The sequence below is a fragment of the Nannobrachium achirus genome (assembly GCF_963921795.1).
Source record: "Nannobrachium achirus genome assembly, chromosome: 22".
Lineage (NCBI taxonomy): Eukaryota > Metazoa > Chordata > Actinopteri > Myctophiformes > Myctophidae > Nannobrachium > Nannobrachium achirus.
The window spans coordinates 20,351,741-20,366,128 of NC_137829.1; the positions used below are offsets into that span (position 1 = coordinate 20,351,741).

General features: G+C 44.2%; 1 protein-coding gene across 1 annotated transcript in view; it reads left to right on the forward strand.

Moving 5' to 3' along the window:
- Window positions 1–14,388, forward strand: part of LOC308308346 (mitogen-activated protein kinase kinase kinase kinase 4-like) — a 148,880-nt gene that overhangs the window by 73,308 nt on the left and 61,184 nt on the right. The gene's annotated exons all lie outside the window — the stretch shown is intronic.

The window sequence follows — 14,388 nt, forward strand, 5'->3', positions numbered from 1 at the left end:
CGGTGACAGAAACATAAGCAAACCGCTGAAGTATTTCAACCCTCTCTCTGCTTAACACCTAGCCACCCTCCAGCCATGCATGCATGCATGCGCCCACTCCTTTGCACGGAGGAGATGGAGTACGATTTCATGTGAGGGGCTAAATAGCTGCTAACTCCCAGTTCGGATGCTCCCTGTAACACTGTGTGCCAAAACAAGACGTCTCTCCAGCTCAGGGGTTTTCAAACTTTTTTGACTCGGGGCACCCTAGAGAATTAATGTGGGTAAATGTATTGTAATGAAATTATTGTCTTAGGAATGCGACAAAAAACTAAACATATGATTGAACTCAAGTCTCCATGGCGCGAGTAATCAATACAAAATAATCATTTAGGGGTTGAACTACTCCTTTAACATCTAGTGATGACATACTGTGTAAATAATGTATGCATGTGTGAGGTTTATGCCCCTCTTTTGATGCCTTTGTGCCTCTGTGTGAGTTTGCGTGTCCCAGTCAGGGCTCCAGTGTATTTTCAGTTTTCGCTCTACCTTAACATTTACTGCCATTAAAAAAAACAGCGTTTATCAGGGTTGTCTGCCGCGATTTCCTTACCTTTTAACGTGGGCGTGTCCATCGTGCTCGACGGTTCACGGATCGCACTCGCTCTGTGAGCATGCCGTGGTCAGCTCTTGAAAACAACAGACCTCATGATAATCCACGCGAGCATTTCTGCACTATAGCCAGCTAGCAGCGTAAACAAGGAAGCAATGCATTGGAGTGACATCTTCAATGCATGTGTTGTCCCGCCACCCAAAAAAGCTGTCCCTGGAGTACTTTGCAACGGCCGATTGGTGATCCGATTTTTTTTTCATCAATTAAAGCATATTAACTCATCTGCCGCCCAGCCCGTTTATAAACGTTCTATTTTGCCCAGCTATTTACCGCCCAGCCCGTTTATAAACGTTCTATAGTCTTTTCATTGTTTTACAATTGATGGTGCTCTCGTGCTGCCTGTGACTTAATACAGTAGGGCAACATCAAAGGGAACCAGGTCATTCACGTGAATGAAGAAAAAAGGTCAAAAAACTGCATTGAAATACATGTTATCAGGCAATCCAAATACAACAGAGTGAGAGGGAGAAAAGTCTGCAGCAGTTTAAGAGACGCGACTACACAAGCCGCCAGCTGAGGGGAAAAAAAAAAAAAAAAAAAAAATCGGTTGGGACTCGGGAGGCTCGGTTGAGATTTGAATATAGGATATTTATAGTTAGAGTTAGAGTTTAGATAGTTGATTGATAACCTAGAGATGACAGTAGAATTTGTTTAGATTTGAGTGTATTTAGGTGAAGACACTCTGTATTTATAGTGGGAGAGGAGGAGGAAGACTGAGGGGTGTCACAAGGGGGGAGTGCGAGTGGGACTGAGTTACTACGGCCCAAGGTGGAGGGGACATAATTATTTTATACTTTAACTATTGAAAAATAGCAGATCTACAAGCTCATAGCGCGGCACTCTGCGAGCTTGTACATCTGCTATTTTTGAAATCCCCCCTATGAAGAACAATCATGGGGGTCCCGCAGTGAATCCTTGTAGCCAGGGCCCAGATTTTGGTGCGACACGACACCCCTGCACACACAACACAATGAAAGACCCAGGGTTTAGCCTGCCCCTGTGATGAAAAAACCAGGGTGTAGCCTGATCCTACCTGATACACTGTCACCTCCTCCTCCCCCAGTGCACTACTGGCTCGTAAAGATATTCCATTGATAAACAAACAGTCTGCTGGCTCGTAAAACTATAATCCATGTGGCTAAACAACAGTAAACAAAATGATCCAACACGATTCCGGTGTTGTCCCTGTGTTGGTCATCCACTGGTCGTAGTAGCCTCTGTCTGGACCAGTCTATGGTCTGGACAAGAAAGAACGCACCCCGCTGAAAGGTCTCTCAAAAAGGGGTAAAATAATTGTATCCAGTTGTGTGTGCAATCTGTGCATGCACGTGTGCATTGATCCAGCAAACTTTTCTCTGCATTGATCTGCCAAAGTGTGTGTGTGTGTGCGTGTGAGAGAGTGTGCACGGCATGCTGCAAAGATTATGCAAAGATGTAGAGATGTGTTGCTCATTAGTTAAGAAAAAAAAAGTCACATGAAAAGATTATGCAAAGATGTAGAGATGAGTTACAAGTGTTTCCTTTTGTTAAGAAATCACATGACACAGGGTTCCTTTCAAATAGGATGGTCCTTCTTCACATGTGTGTGCGCGTGCACGTGTGTATGTGTGTATGTGTGCATGTGTGTTGAGACTGAGCACAGTGCTACAGTTGCATCTATTGGCTTGAAACAACAAAATCAACCCAATAAGAGACTTATTCATGTTATTTCATAAAAAGCCTTTTTTCTAGCCTTTTTAAACAAATTAGGCCATTTGGGGCTGGCGCAGTAGTCGCTAATAAATTCATAGAAAATCATGGAACATAATTTAAACTCTTGTTTATTTTTTTTAATAAAGTATAGATGTCTATGAACAAATGGGTATACTCCATTTGTTCATAGACATAGAAAAACATTTCCAAAATATTCATTGCAAATTAGTCAAAATGCTCCAAAACCCTGACATGTTTTGGAAGAGTTTAATAAAAAACGTGGGGCAGGCAATGTGTTAAAGTTATACTATGCAACTTTTTCAATTAAACAAATCTTAAATTTGATCTAACTATTAAATCACTAAAGTTTTAGAAGACCCACTCCGTGAATTTCAGCCCCTAAAGCCTTCTGTAAATATGTTTTCTATGATTCTGCCCGGGGACCGGATTTCGCGGCAAAATTACGTCATCATACACTACCGGCCAATCACAGCGATGATCATATACTGCCGGCCAATCACAGCGCGTCTTGCTGACTTCTCAGGAAGTAGCTTGCCTCAACATGACAACAGCATTTACTCTGGTTTAGGAGTCCGTATCTCCGGAATGCCTGGACCAAGCCCCCAGAACGGCTTGTAAATGTTGAAGCGGCCGCCCTACTGGCCAAAGCTGGAATTTCAGGCGGGGTGAAACATACATGCACGAGCATATGAGCGCGGCGCTGGGGTCTACAATATGGTTCAATGGACGTCGACGTCGTTCGTGACGTCATAGCGTGACGTTTGGCCCCACTAGATAGTGGGGCCATTCCCCAGAATGCACCTGGATTAGCTACATGCTAGCACGTAGCCGTTGCTTCAAAACGCCGCTGAGCACTTGCATTGAAATGATAGTGGGGGCGGGGCTCGTCCGCTCTCTATTTTATATATACTCTATGGCCTGGACGCACGGGAACCAGGGACCCCCTCTAAAAACGGACGAAAAAAGCAGACGCGTCCGGCCGTCCGCGGTTTGCTAGACTGCTACTGACCACTAGTTGAGCAACTTACACAGTATAGCTTTAAATTCTCGGGGCCTGGCGGCCTTGAAAGATTCACTTGGGGTTTCTTGACATGAAATAACGCAATGTGTTAAATTGTAGAATGAGAGGCACAGTGGAGGCCACTGAAGCATTTCCTGCGGAGACGCCCTGTGTCATCATCACACAGTGACAGTCACATGAATCCTCTAATCTAGGCTAACCATGATAATGGAGATTCCACCGTCCGCCTGGCCCGCAGGACCCTAGAGCTCTGTTAGCTGGCTGTGTGTGTGGATGTCTGAATGACCAAGAGCCCATCCCAGACAGTCATACAGTGCAGTGGTTCTCAACTAGAGCGATATGGAAAAATACAATATCACAATATTTTCCCAAGCTGTATCACGATACACGATTTTTATCACGATTCTTTTTTACGTTGGTTTTTATGGTTATTTTTCAAGTTACTTGACAAAAACTAGACTCTCTGGGTTCCTTTTGGGAGGTCTAAATTGAACTTTACAAGTATGTAACTCTGACAGTGTAGAAATGAAACCAAATGGACCCGTAAGGACCCTTACGGGTCCATTTGGTTTCATTTGTACACTGTCAGAGTTAAGTGGAGACCTTGGCATTTTAAAGTTTGAGAACTACTGATTTAGACCAAAATGCAGGTTTAAATTGAATTCTGCAATGAATATCTGTATTTAACGATTAAACAGGATTTTTAACAAGGCTCCCTCAATTGTGTCACGATATGTACGATACATCTGTAAAGGCATATCGTGGAGACATTGTATCGTCTCAACGATAATTATCACCATATCGCCCACCCCTATTCTCAACATTTTCAGGCCGCGACCACCAAAAATTTTTAACTGGGGACCCCCCCACCCTGACGAGCACTAAGAGCCGAGGCATTACATTTTGTATAACAGGATTCTATTGTGAAAATTCACAATTTCAGCCTCTAATATTTGACTATTTGGCCCCAAAATAATTTGGGGACTCCCCTGGGGGTCCCAACCAACAGGTTGAGAACCACTGATATAGTGTAACCTTTTCAATTAAACAAAAGTTATCTTTAACCATTCCACATAAGTGTGTGTGTGTGTGTGTGTGTGTGTGTGTGTGTGTGTGTGTGTGTGTGTGTGTGTGTGTGTGTGTGTGTGTGTGTGTGTGTGTGTGTGTGTGTGTGTGTGTGTGTGTGTGTGCGTGCGCGCGTGCGTTCTCTAAACACTATTTTTGGCCGCGAGCGTCTTGCCCCAGACACTCGCGCCAAAATGACGCAGACACCGGAAATGTACTGGTCATTTTTACGTTTTTATTTTTGCATTTACCGGTATTTTTGGTTGGTTCAAGGACCTGCAGCTAATGATGAAGCTACCAGAGGTGTGGCCAGAAATACTACTAAAATGCACGTGACAACATGACTATAATATTTTACAAAATGATTCATTCATCATATCATCAACATCTTGTTCCTAATTTCAGTGTGGAGAAAAAAAGGTGGGGGGTGGAAAAAGAAATGTGGGATTTTTGAAATCACCAACAGCTGTCAGATTTTGTCTATAGCTGCAAAGTGTGTCAGACATTCTTTGTGTAAATCTGTCATCGATTCAAAGTCTTTTTTATCAGAAATATTTGCCGGTGGCCGGTGGGTGAAATCTTGGAGGAATATACACCTTGCCGTTGCGGCTTGTGGCCAAAAGCAAAGTTAGTTTCTTGTCATGCAAAGGAGAGAAACAAACCAAAAAACCCGATGTGTGAGTTAGAATTTCTCCCCCTGGGCATAATAAAGTGTTTATCTATCATATATATCTATCTGATAAGAACATATTTACTACTGCAGCTGTCTGGCACGAGGCCTGTTCAGATCACATGAACATGTCAGGGATATTCAGTTCAAGTGTTTTCATAACACAAACCGTGGGCTTTTGGAGATGTGCCAGGAAATGACCATTGGGGGAAAAGTGTGAAAGTTGTCTGTGTTTGAAAATGTCTCTTGTGCACACATGACCGTGTGCGTGGTGTGCAATTTCTCTCATCCGTGTGCACACACACGCATATATACACATGCACACACACACACATGCACCTCAAAGCACTTTCTCAGTTTCCCTGAACAATCTGTCACCGCCAATAGCTTTAGGCCTACAGACAGTCAGACACACAAGGCAAGTAGAGACAGAGAGAGAGAGAGAGAGAGAGAGAGAGAGAGAGAGAGAGAGAGAGAGAGAGAGTGTATGTGTCTCTCGCTCCATATCAGCAGCATATGGGCTCTGACCCATATACCACTTCCTGTTGTACACAGAGAGAGAAAGACAGTACTTTTCTGCACTGTCTGCATCGAGTAATCTCGATACATGAAAACCGTTCCACCCCTTTGAATTGTACATATTGTATTATATTGATTGATTGTATATTGTACTGTGTACACTTCTGCTTTGGCAATGTATTATGTAAACGTATGTTTTCTCATGCCATTAAAGCCCATTGAATCGAATTGAAAGAGACCTAGACAGATGGAGAAAGAGAAAGTGGTGGAAAACAGAGGATGAGAGAAGGGAGGAAGAGAGAGAGAGAGCCACATGATGAGATTAGACTGAGGAAGAACAGGGCGGTCGGGGAGAGAGGGAGAAAGAGAGGCAGTGAGTTGAATGATGAGATGAAAAGGAAGGGAGGGAAGGAGGGAGAGAGTATAGGGATGAGACAATATGAACATTTCCTATCACGATTATTGTGACAAAAGAAATCACGATTTACGATAACGCGATAATCAAAATCCATTATCCTGGGGCAGAACATTTGCCAAAAAATAGCATATCTACAAGCTCACAACGCGTCGCAACACGGCGCGTTGTGAGCTTGTATATCGGCTATTTTTTGGCAAAGACATTTGATAGAGAGTGAAAAAAAGACTGTATCAAGAACGTATATTATAAGTACCTTTTACTCAATTATAGAGGGTTTAAATGGTGCCGTATATGCAGTTCGGCATTTGATTGATAAATTCTCCACGGTACGATTATCGTGAGTGTTTTTTATCACGATAAACGATACTATCGCTTATCGTCCCATCCCTAAGAGAGTATAGGGAATAGAAGGAACGAGAGAGAAGCATGTTAAAACAGGGAAGGAAATAGAGAGAGGAATGAATGGAAAAAAAAAGGGGGGGAGGGTGTATCGAGGACAGCGATGAGGATGGAGAGAACGGAGAGAGAGAGCCAGGAGGGAAGGATGGAGGGAGGGAGGGGTTGTTTGTTTCACTTCCTAGCAGGGTTCAGTGGAAGTGCAGTGGGATTATGGGAGGGATTTGATCTCCCTTCGACTGCCCCATCTCTCTTCTTCACCTCCGTGGCACACGTTCGATCATCCTCCCATCTCTCTTCTTCCCTTTCTCCTCCTCCCGTCTGTTTTCTCCCCTCGTCCGCTGCTCCCTTGGTAATCTTTACTCACATTCTCACCTGGGACCCTTGTTGCCTTCCGTTGGCCTGTTGCTCGTTTTCATCTTCCCATTCTCTGTCTCTGTCTGTCTGTCTGTCTGTGTCTCTCTTTCTCCAGCCTCTCTCTACTCCATCTCTCTCTGTCATTCTCTCTCTGAGAGAACATATGTTTACATTGCCAAAGCAAAAGTGTACACAATACAATACGATACGATACAATCATAACAAAATATGTACAAGTGAAAGGAGTGTAACAGTTTTCATGTATCAAGGTTACATGCAGGCAGAGCAGGGGTATATAAAGTCTTTAAGGTGGTTGGGTTTCATTTGATATCCTTCTATCACAGCAGCTCACAAATCTTGCTGCTGTGTTTGAACATAGAGAACAGAGAGAGAGAGAGAGAGAGAGAGAGAGAGAGAGAGAGAGAGAGAGAGAGAGAGAGAGAGAGAGAGAGAGAGAGAGAGAGAGAGAGAGAGAGAGAGAGAGAGACAGACGAGGGCTGACCTAGTCCAGTGATTCTCAACCTTTTTAATGTCAATGTCCACCAGATTAATATGCATTATGCCACGGACCACATTTATATATTATGTTTTAATCTCTGGGAACCCAATATACACTGTAAAAATCATCAGTTGTATTATATCTGACGGTGTACAAATCGTACTTGAATCCATTTTCACAGAGTCAGAGTTACAGAGCTGCAAGAATCCACTTGTTAAATTGTTACCTAACTATCAGTCATTCATCTGGGGACCGCCTGAAACGTTGGTGGACGTTGGGTCCAGAAAAGTTGTCATTATCATCATAGAGAGAGAGAGATGGAGAAGAGACCTGTTTGTACTCACTCTTCAAGTTATTCATCTTACCCCTGGAGAGAGGCTACTGTGGGGTCCTCCTAATCCGGTGGAATCCAGTGGGAATCGATCACGATTACTGATTCCTCTCAGACCAGATTGATTTGCATACGCAAACGGCCAGATGGCGCACGCAAACAGCATGAGAGAAACGTCAACTCCAACATGGAGAGTTCTGTAGCCACACGATTACACAATGGCCACTTGAAACATTTTAATAACTCAATAAATTACATTCTGCTTTTCAAACTGACCATCAGCTGTTCTTGGATTAGCATTAGTTCTATTAGTGCTTGATCTGGGATGTACGTTGTGTTTGTTTACCACAGAGCAGTGCTAACGTGCGCTGCTAGTAGTGACATTTGAACCTCCCTACTCTGTCCTGAGCTATGAATTAACTTGATTCGGTTGGATTTATCAAACGTATCTATCAAATATAATAAATAAATTAAATCTCTGCCTAAGCATGGATGCCATCTTGGCAGAGCAGTAGAGGTCTTCAAATATAGCCGATCCGCATGCTCACATGTGGAAGATTTTGCCATAAAAAGATTGCAACCATAAAAAAAATGTCTATACTGATGTAATCAAAATAACAAATAACACATATATCAGCCAAACCCATATATCGATTGGGCTCTCAACTTAACAAGGATCATGATGTGCACTGCAATGTTTCCCCAATACTGTGTATACAGTATAGACACGCACACACACATACTGTATAACAATGCTCACCCACCTGCCCACACCCACTGCTCCCTATAATGTGGCCATTAAGGTGTGGGAAGTGTTGAGTTTCACAGCTCCCTGTGTCTCCATTTAAAACATCCCATCTTTTATCGTACTTCTGTGAAAGTCATGGACTCTCTCTCTCTTTCCATTATGCGGTCGCTCCTCACCCGGGGGGATTGGACGGTGATGGTTTTGCTACAGTAGGTCTGCTTACATTGTGCGTGTGATGATGCTCACAGCCAAGATGGCTGCCTCCTCCGTGTCTCCGTGCCTCCTACCATTTTATGCCCAGGAATGATAATGACTAGCTTGAGGAAAGGACGCCTTGTTTTGAAAACCCCGGACAGGGGGGAGGAATTAGAGAGACAGTGAGTGGAAATGTGACACAGAGAGAGAGAGAGAGAGAGAGAGAGAGAGAGAGAGAGAGAGAAAGACAGAGAGTAGTGACTGAGTGAAGTAAATGTGATATCATGGGGACGTGGTGAGGGAATATGTGACTAAGACAATTATTTAACTATAGCAGAGCAGACGGTAATGAGAACTGATGTCGAGTGAAGAAGAGTGACGCGAGGGCATGAGTCAATTCAACCCTGACAGGGTGAAAATGGACCTCCGAGGATCCTCTTATGATTTTACTGTGTGTGTGACAGGGGGGGATCTGATAATGAGTGTCTTTGCTCTTAAAGAGTGGTAACCCCCACCTTTGCTGTCTGTCTCCCTCCCTCCTTCCCTCCCTCCCTGCCTTCCTTACCCCCTTCTCTTTCTCTCTCTCTCTCTCTCTGTGTCTGTATGTCTGTCTGTCATCTCCCTGTGTGTGTGTGTGTGTGTGTGTGTGTGTGTGTGTGTGTGTGTGTGTGTGTGTGTGTGTGTGTGTGTGTGTGTGTGTGTGTGTGTGTGTGTGTGTGTGTGTGTGTGTGTGTGTGTGTGTGTGTGTGTGTGTGTGTGTGTGTGTGTGTGTGTGCGTTTTTCCTGTATGAGGTACATTGCTGCCAGCGTTCTGGTTGAAACCCGAGTCTAGCTTGTGCTTTATGACTTTGTGACAAAGAACCAGATCTCTGGGCTTGGCGGGCTGACAAATGACCTCACAGCCTGGCTGGCTTGCAGGCTGGCTCGACAGTTACTTGGCAGAACAAACCACTGCCTGGTGGACTCTGTTGTTGACTAGCCATCTGGACAAATGACTTGCCCATACTGCTCTATGTTCTTCTGACCAACCCCCTGCTGGCTAACTGAATGACTGGCTTGCTGGCTGCCTTGCTGCCTGAGTTGAATCACTGATTGGCAAGCTAACTGGCTGCTCAGCTGACTGACCCCATCATGGGGTCTGTGGAAGTTCTTAAGCGGCCTCGACAGATTATAACACGGTAAAACAAACAGTGCTTGACACATGGAAATTGTCTCGTGCACCGCATTGTCCTCGACGAGAATGCAAAAAGCATACATTCGCCGCAACGTCTCAAGATGGAACAAAAATGCCACAAATAAAACATTGCATTGTCCCGAATAAAATTTTCCAACTGAATGGAACTGCCACCCTATATTAGTGGTGGGAGAAAGTGAACTTATGTTACTTTGTGGATACTGGGAAGCAGGCACGTGCACACACTGACATCAAAGGGGGCTTGAGTCCCCGCCCTCTTATCCGCCTGTAAAAAGTGCCCTCTCCAGACCATGAAAGCCGTTTTTACTATGGTGAAAGAAATGCAAATGCCCCCTTTCCATGCCATTCGTGAAGACAGCATTCAAGAGAATTCAAGAGAAAATACCGTATTAGCCCGAATTTAGTACGACTCTGATTATAAGACGACCCCTATTTTTTCAATTATCATTTTGGGAAAAAATATGTTGAAGACAAAATATTATATATTATATTATATAAGTTATTTATAAAGAAAAACTTTATTATTGTAAAATTATTATAGAAAAGCTTATACAGAGATAACATTCTGCTGTATTGTATTGCATTAACCATCAAAGTCAACTTCTATTCAAAAACAACATTCACAATTCAGACTGTGAAAAGCACAATAACAAACACTACATTTCCCATCAAGCTTTGCGGCCCGTTTCATCATTCAGATGCGACGGTCCATTGTAAACAGGAAGCATTGGCTGCTAGGCAGCCAGCGTTAGCTTGCATAGCTTCAGTTGCTGTTGGGATTAAACGTCCACGCTAAAGATCACATGTGTGCCCGTCATCCACGCCGATGTTCACGAGAACAACGCACACGCACGCGGCCCGGTAAGACCAATACCAAAGCCATCTGACTTTGCCAAACGGGAGGTGAAATGAGCCGAGGTCCAAACTTCGCTGCGCATCAATCATGTAGTGTACGGTAATCACTGCAGCTCGCGGGGGCCGTGACAGAGCAGGGAAAGGTCCTGAAAGATACATAACGTATCTCCCCGGTGAAAAGTCTAATGCCCAATTATAGGACGAATCCCTATTTTGAGGATATGTTTATTAGAATAAAATATCGTCCTATATTCGGGCCAATACGGTAGTCGACCTTCAAGCTCACAACGCTAAGCAGTGCGGCGAGTTATGAGCTTCGAGGTCTGCTATTTTCGATATTTCCACCAAAAGGCCTGTTTAGAAATTTCAGCCCCTGCCTCTCTAACATTCTCTGCACGTCCCTGCTAGGAAGCAGTAGTGGATGATCACTGATTGGTACAAACAGGGCCGTGCTTGATTTTAGGACTCAAGTGGTGCATTTCTTACAGTAAGTGGTGCATTTCTTTATGGAGTCATGCATTAAACCACTTGAAACTTGGTGTCCCTATTCTGAGGCCGGACATTTGGTGGACATAGTCAATCTACAAATGCACAATGTGTTGAGTTGCTGCGCATTGCGAGCTTGTAGATCAGCGATATTCTCGCAAATATATTTAGTGCAGAGCAAAAACATGGAGGGACCCTAGTTTAGAGCCCTGGGAGACTCCGGTCTGTGCTCGGTATAGGATTTAAGTGTTTAAAAAATGACATACTGTAACTACCATTTATATCTACCTTTTGGGGAGAAGATTTAAAATGTTTTAGGCAATCCTTAAATAATATTTTTTTTTACAGATACAATTTAGTTCATTATAGTAGAAAACCTTTGATAATATGTATGGGAATAAATAAAACTATGGCCTCTAGTTTGAGGGCACTAAACTGGCGTAATCTATCGACAGTGACCCAGCCGAGCATTTAGTCAGAGTTTTTTGCAGACAGTAATGAAATCTCCTGCTATAGCGTTGAGATTGTGAAACCATAGCCATGGATGTGATGTTCCTCATGTGTTTGCGTGTCAGCAATGTTCCACTGAGGATATACCCATTTGATCAATATCAGCCGTTTCCACACGGCAAAACATGTTTCTCTTAACTAACTCTTTGACTGCTAACATAGTTTTTAGACATAATATTTTGTGGTTCCCTGCCACGCTTTCAGAGATTTCACTCACCTTTGAATATCCCACGATGCTCCATAATGTTTAATTCGTTTCGGGTAGTCACCAGTAAGACTCCCTAATCGGGAGATAAGCGACCGTAGGTGGCTTATCTCCACAAATAGGGCAAAAATGTGTTTTTCCCAAATCTTCCTGATCCATGTTGATGACATGAGTGTAGACATGCTGTGTAGTGATATTCGTGATTTTAGGGCAAAAACTGTAGGAGCAGTGTCCAAAAATGTGTTTTAAAAATCGGCCTGAAGGTGGCGCTAGAATAGGGCCATGTGAGAAATGAGGGGTGGGGTCTCCGCGTTGCCTTGGCGGACGAATAGGTACCGGCCCCGGCTCTCCCGGACGCTCCTAGCCCGAGTTACGGCATTTTATGTGCGCTGCAGTGGCAGGGGGTCCTCCACTGGGGGCGCCACCACTTTTGCATCCGTTCTGGAGCACCAGGAGTCGGTGGTCCCCGGGAATTCCCCGTGAGCAGCCCCGTTGGTAATTTTTGCACATTTGGTCATTTTTTACATCTGGGGGTCCTTGGAGGTTGTAGTTTGGCAGGCAAGGAGTGTGTGTGTGTAAAATCTGGCATGGATCGGGTCAACGGGTGCGGAGATATAAGCAGGGAAAAAGTGTGACGTGTGACGTGTGAGCACATTTGGTCATTTTTTACATCTGGGGGTCCCCCAGGGACCTGGGGGTCCCTGGGGCTCCAGGGGTCCTTGGAGGTTGTAGTTTGGCAGTCAAGGAGTGTGTGTGCAAAATTTGGCATGGATGGGGGCAACGGTTGTGGAGATATGAGCAGGGCAAAAGTGTGACGGACTCACTGACTCACTGACTGACTCACTCACTCACTCACAGACAGCCCGTGGAAGTTTTGGTAGTAAATGCGACCTACGGTCGCAACAACATCTCAGCAGCACCGAACAGCCGACTTTATGACGGTACCTGCCGGACTTTCTATATTGCAGTATTGATACTTTTACTTGAAGCTATACTGTGTAAGTTCTCAACAAGTGGTCAGTAGCGGTATTGCTTTTTTCGGCCGTTTTTCGCCCGGAGTCCCCGCGGACCACCGGAGCGGGGCCGCAAACCACCGCGACCGATAACGAATCCGTAGAGGGGTAGAACGTAATTTTCTGACCAGGATTTGGGGAGTAAGAGGTTAAGAATCCTTCACCATCGTAAACACTGTTGCTGAGGGAGGCTACTTCCTGAAGAGACGGCAAGCACACTGTGATTGGCCGGTCGTGTATCATGTGTGTATGATCCACGATGTGATTGGCCAACGTATACACAACGTATACGGATGATGCAGATGACGTAATTTTGCCAGGAAATCCCGCCCCTGTCACGGCTAAGTAGAAAACATATAAAGAAAAGGCTTTTGGGGCTGAAATTAACGGAGTGGGGGTTCTAAAACATTAGCGATTTAATAGTTAGGACAATTTTAAGACATGTTTTATAAAAAAAGTTACATAGTATAACTTTAAGTAAAACATTTGGGTACTTTTTCCACCACTGCGTGCTGGCGTTGCAGGGTGAAAATGTCATAATAGATGTGCTGCTATCGGCATGTGGCAACGGCGTGTAAAGTATACTAAATCACACTTTGCTGCCCTCAAACCAGAGCACTATGTTTACGCATGGATGCATGTGGAACGAAATGCTGAATTTCAGCAGTATTATCCTTTACCCTTTACTCTTCCTGATCCAGAATGACAGCAGACACGCACATGATCCTTGTAATCTCTTTCTTCTCCGGCAGAAAGGCTTGATAACATTTCAGACTGTGTCTGTCTCGCCTCCTGCAAGCCAGTGCCAGCCTGTAACATCACCGCCATGCTCTGCAATCCCTGGACACGTTTTTAAATGTATTGTTTTACTTTCTTCAGAGATGTAAATGTATTCAGGAGCAGCAGGAGATGGAATATCCTTTCAAAATGACACATTTGAACGACCATTTTTTCCTCCAATCCAACTTTACAAAATGCTACAATAAAGGGATGTCTGCACTAGGGCTTTCACTTCTAGTATTTTTTACAGATCGACTAGTCAAAGACACTGGTAGTCGACTAGTCGTTAACATATTATGTCATAATAAAGAGCGCAGTGGCACGGCTTTCCACAGCAGCCAAGTTACCATGACAACATATACACACACAAACCCACGTGTGCCTCGTTACGTGTGCAACATACGTGTGCAACATAACAAGACCAGCATAGCTGCTACAGTAATAAGGCATAGAAACCCATGTACTCACCAAAATCTGCCGTGTCTCTCAAAGTCCACAATAATCCATTCTGCCCGTTGGCTAGGCTAGGCTTTAGGCTAGCTCGCTAACTACACAAACAAACCACGTCTTTTAATTACTTCTAATCAAACGAACGTCGGGCAGTCTGTTGTGAACTAAGGCTATGTCTTCATTCTTCACTTGCTGCTTTGTTCGCGCTACCATTTTAAACTGACAACTATTCTGTACTGTAGCGTAGCGTTGTCTCTGTAGTGGACAAGCTGCGGTGTGCAGCAATGACACTGGATGAACTTTGGGTGAA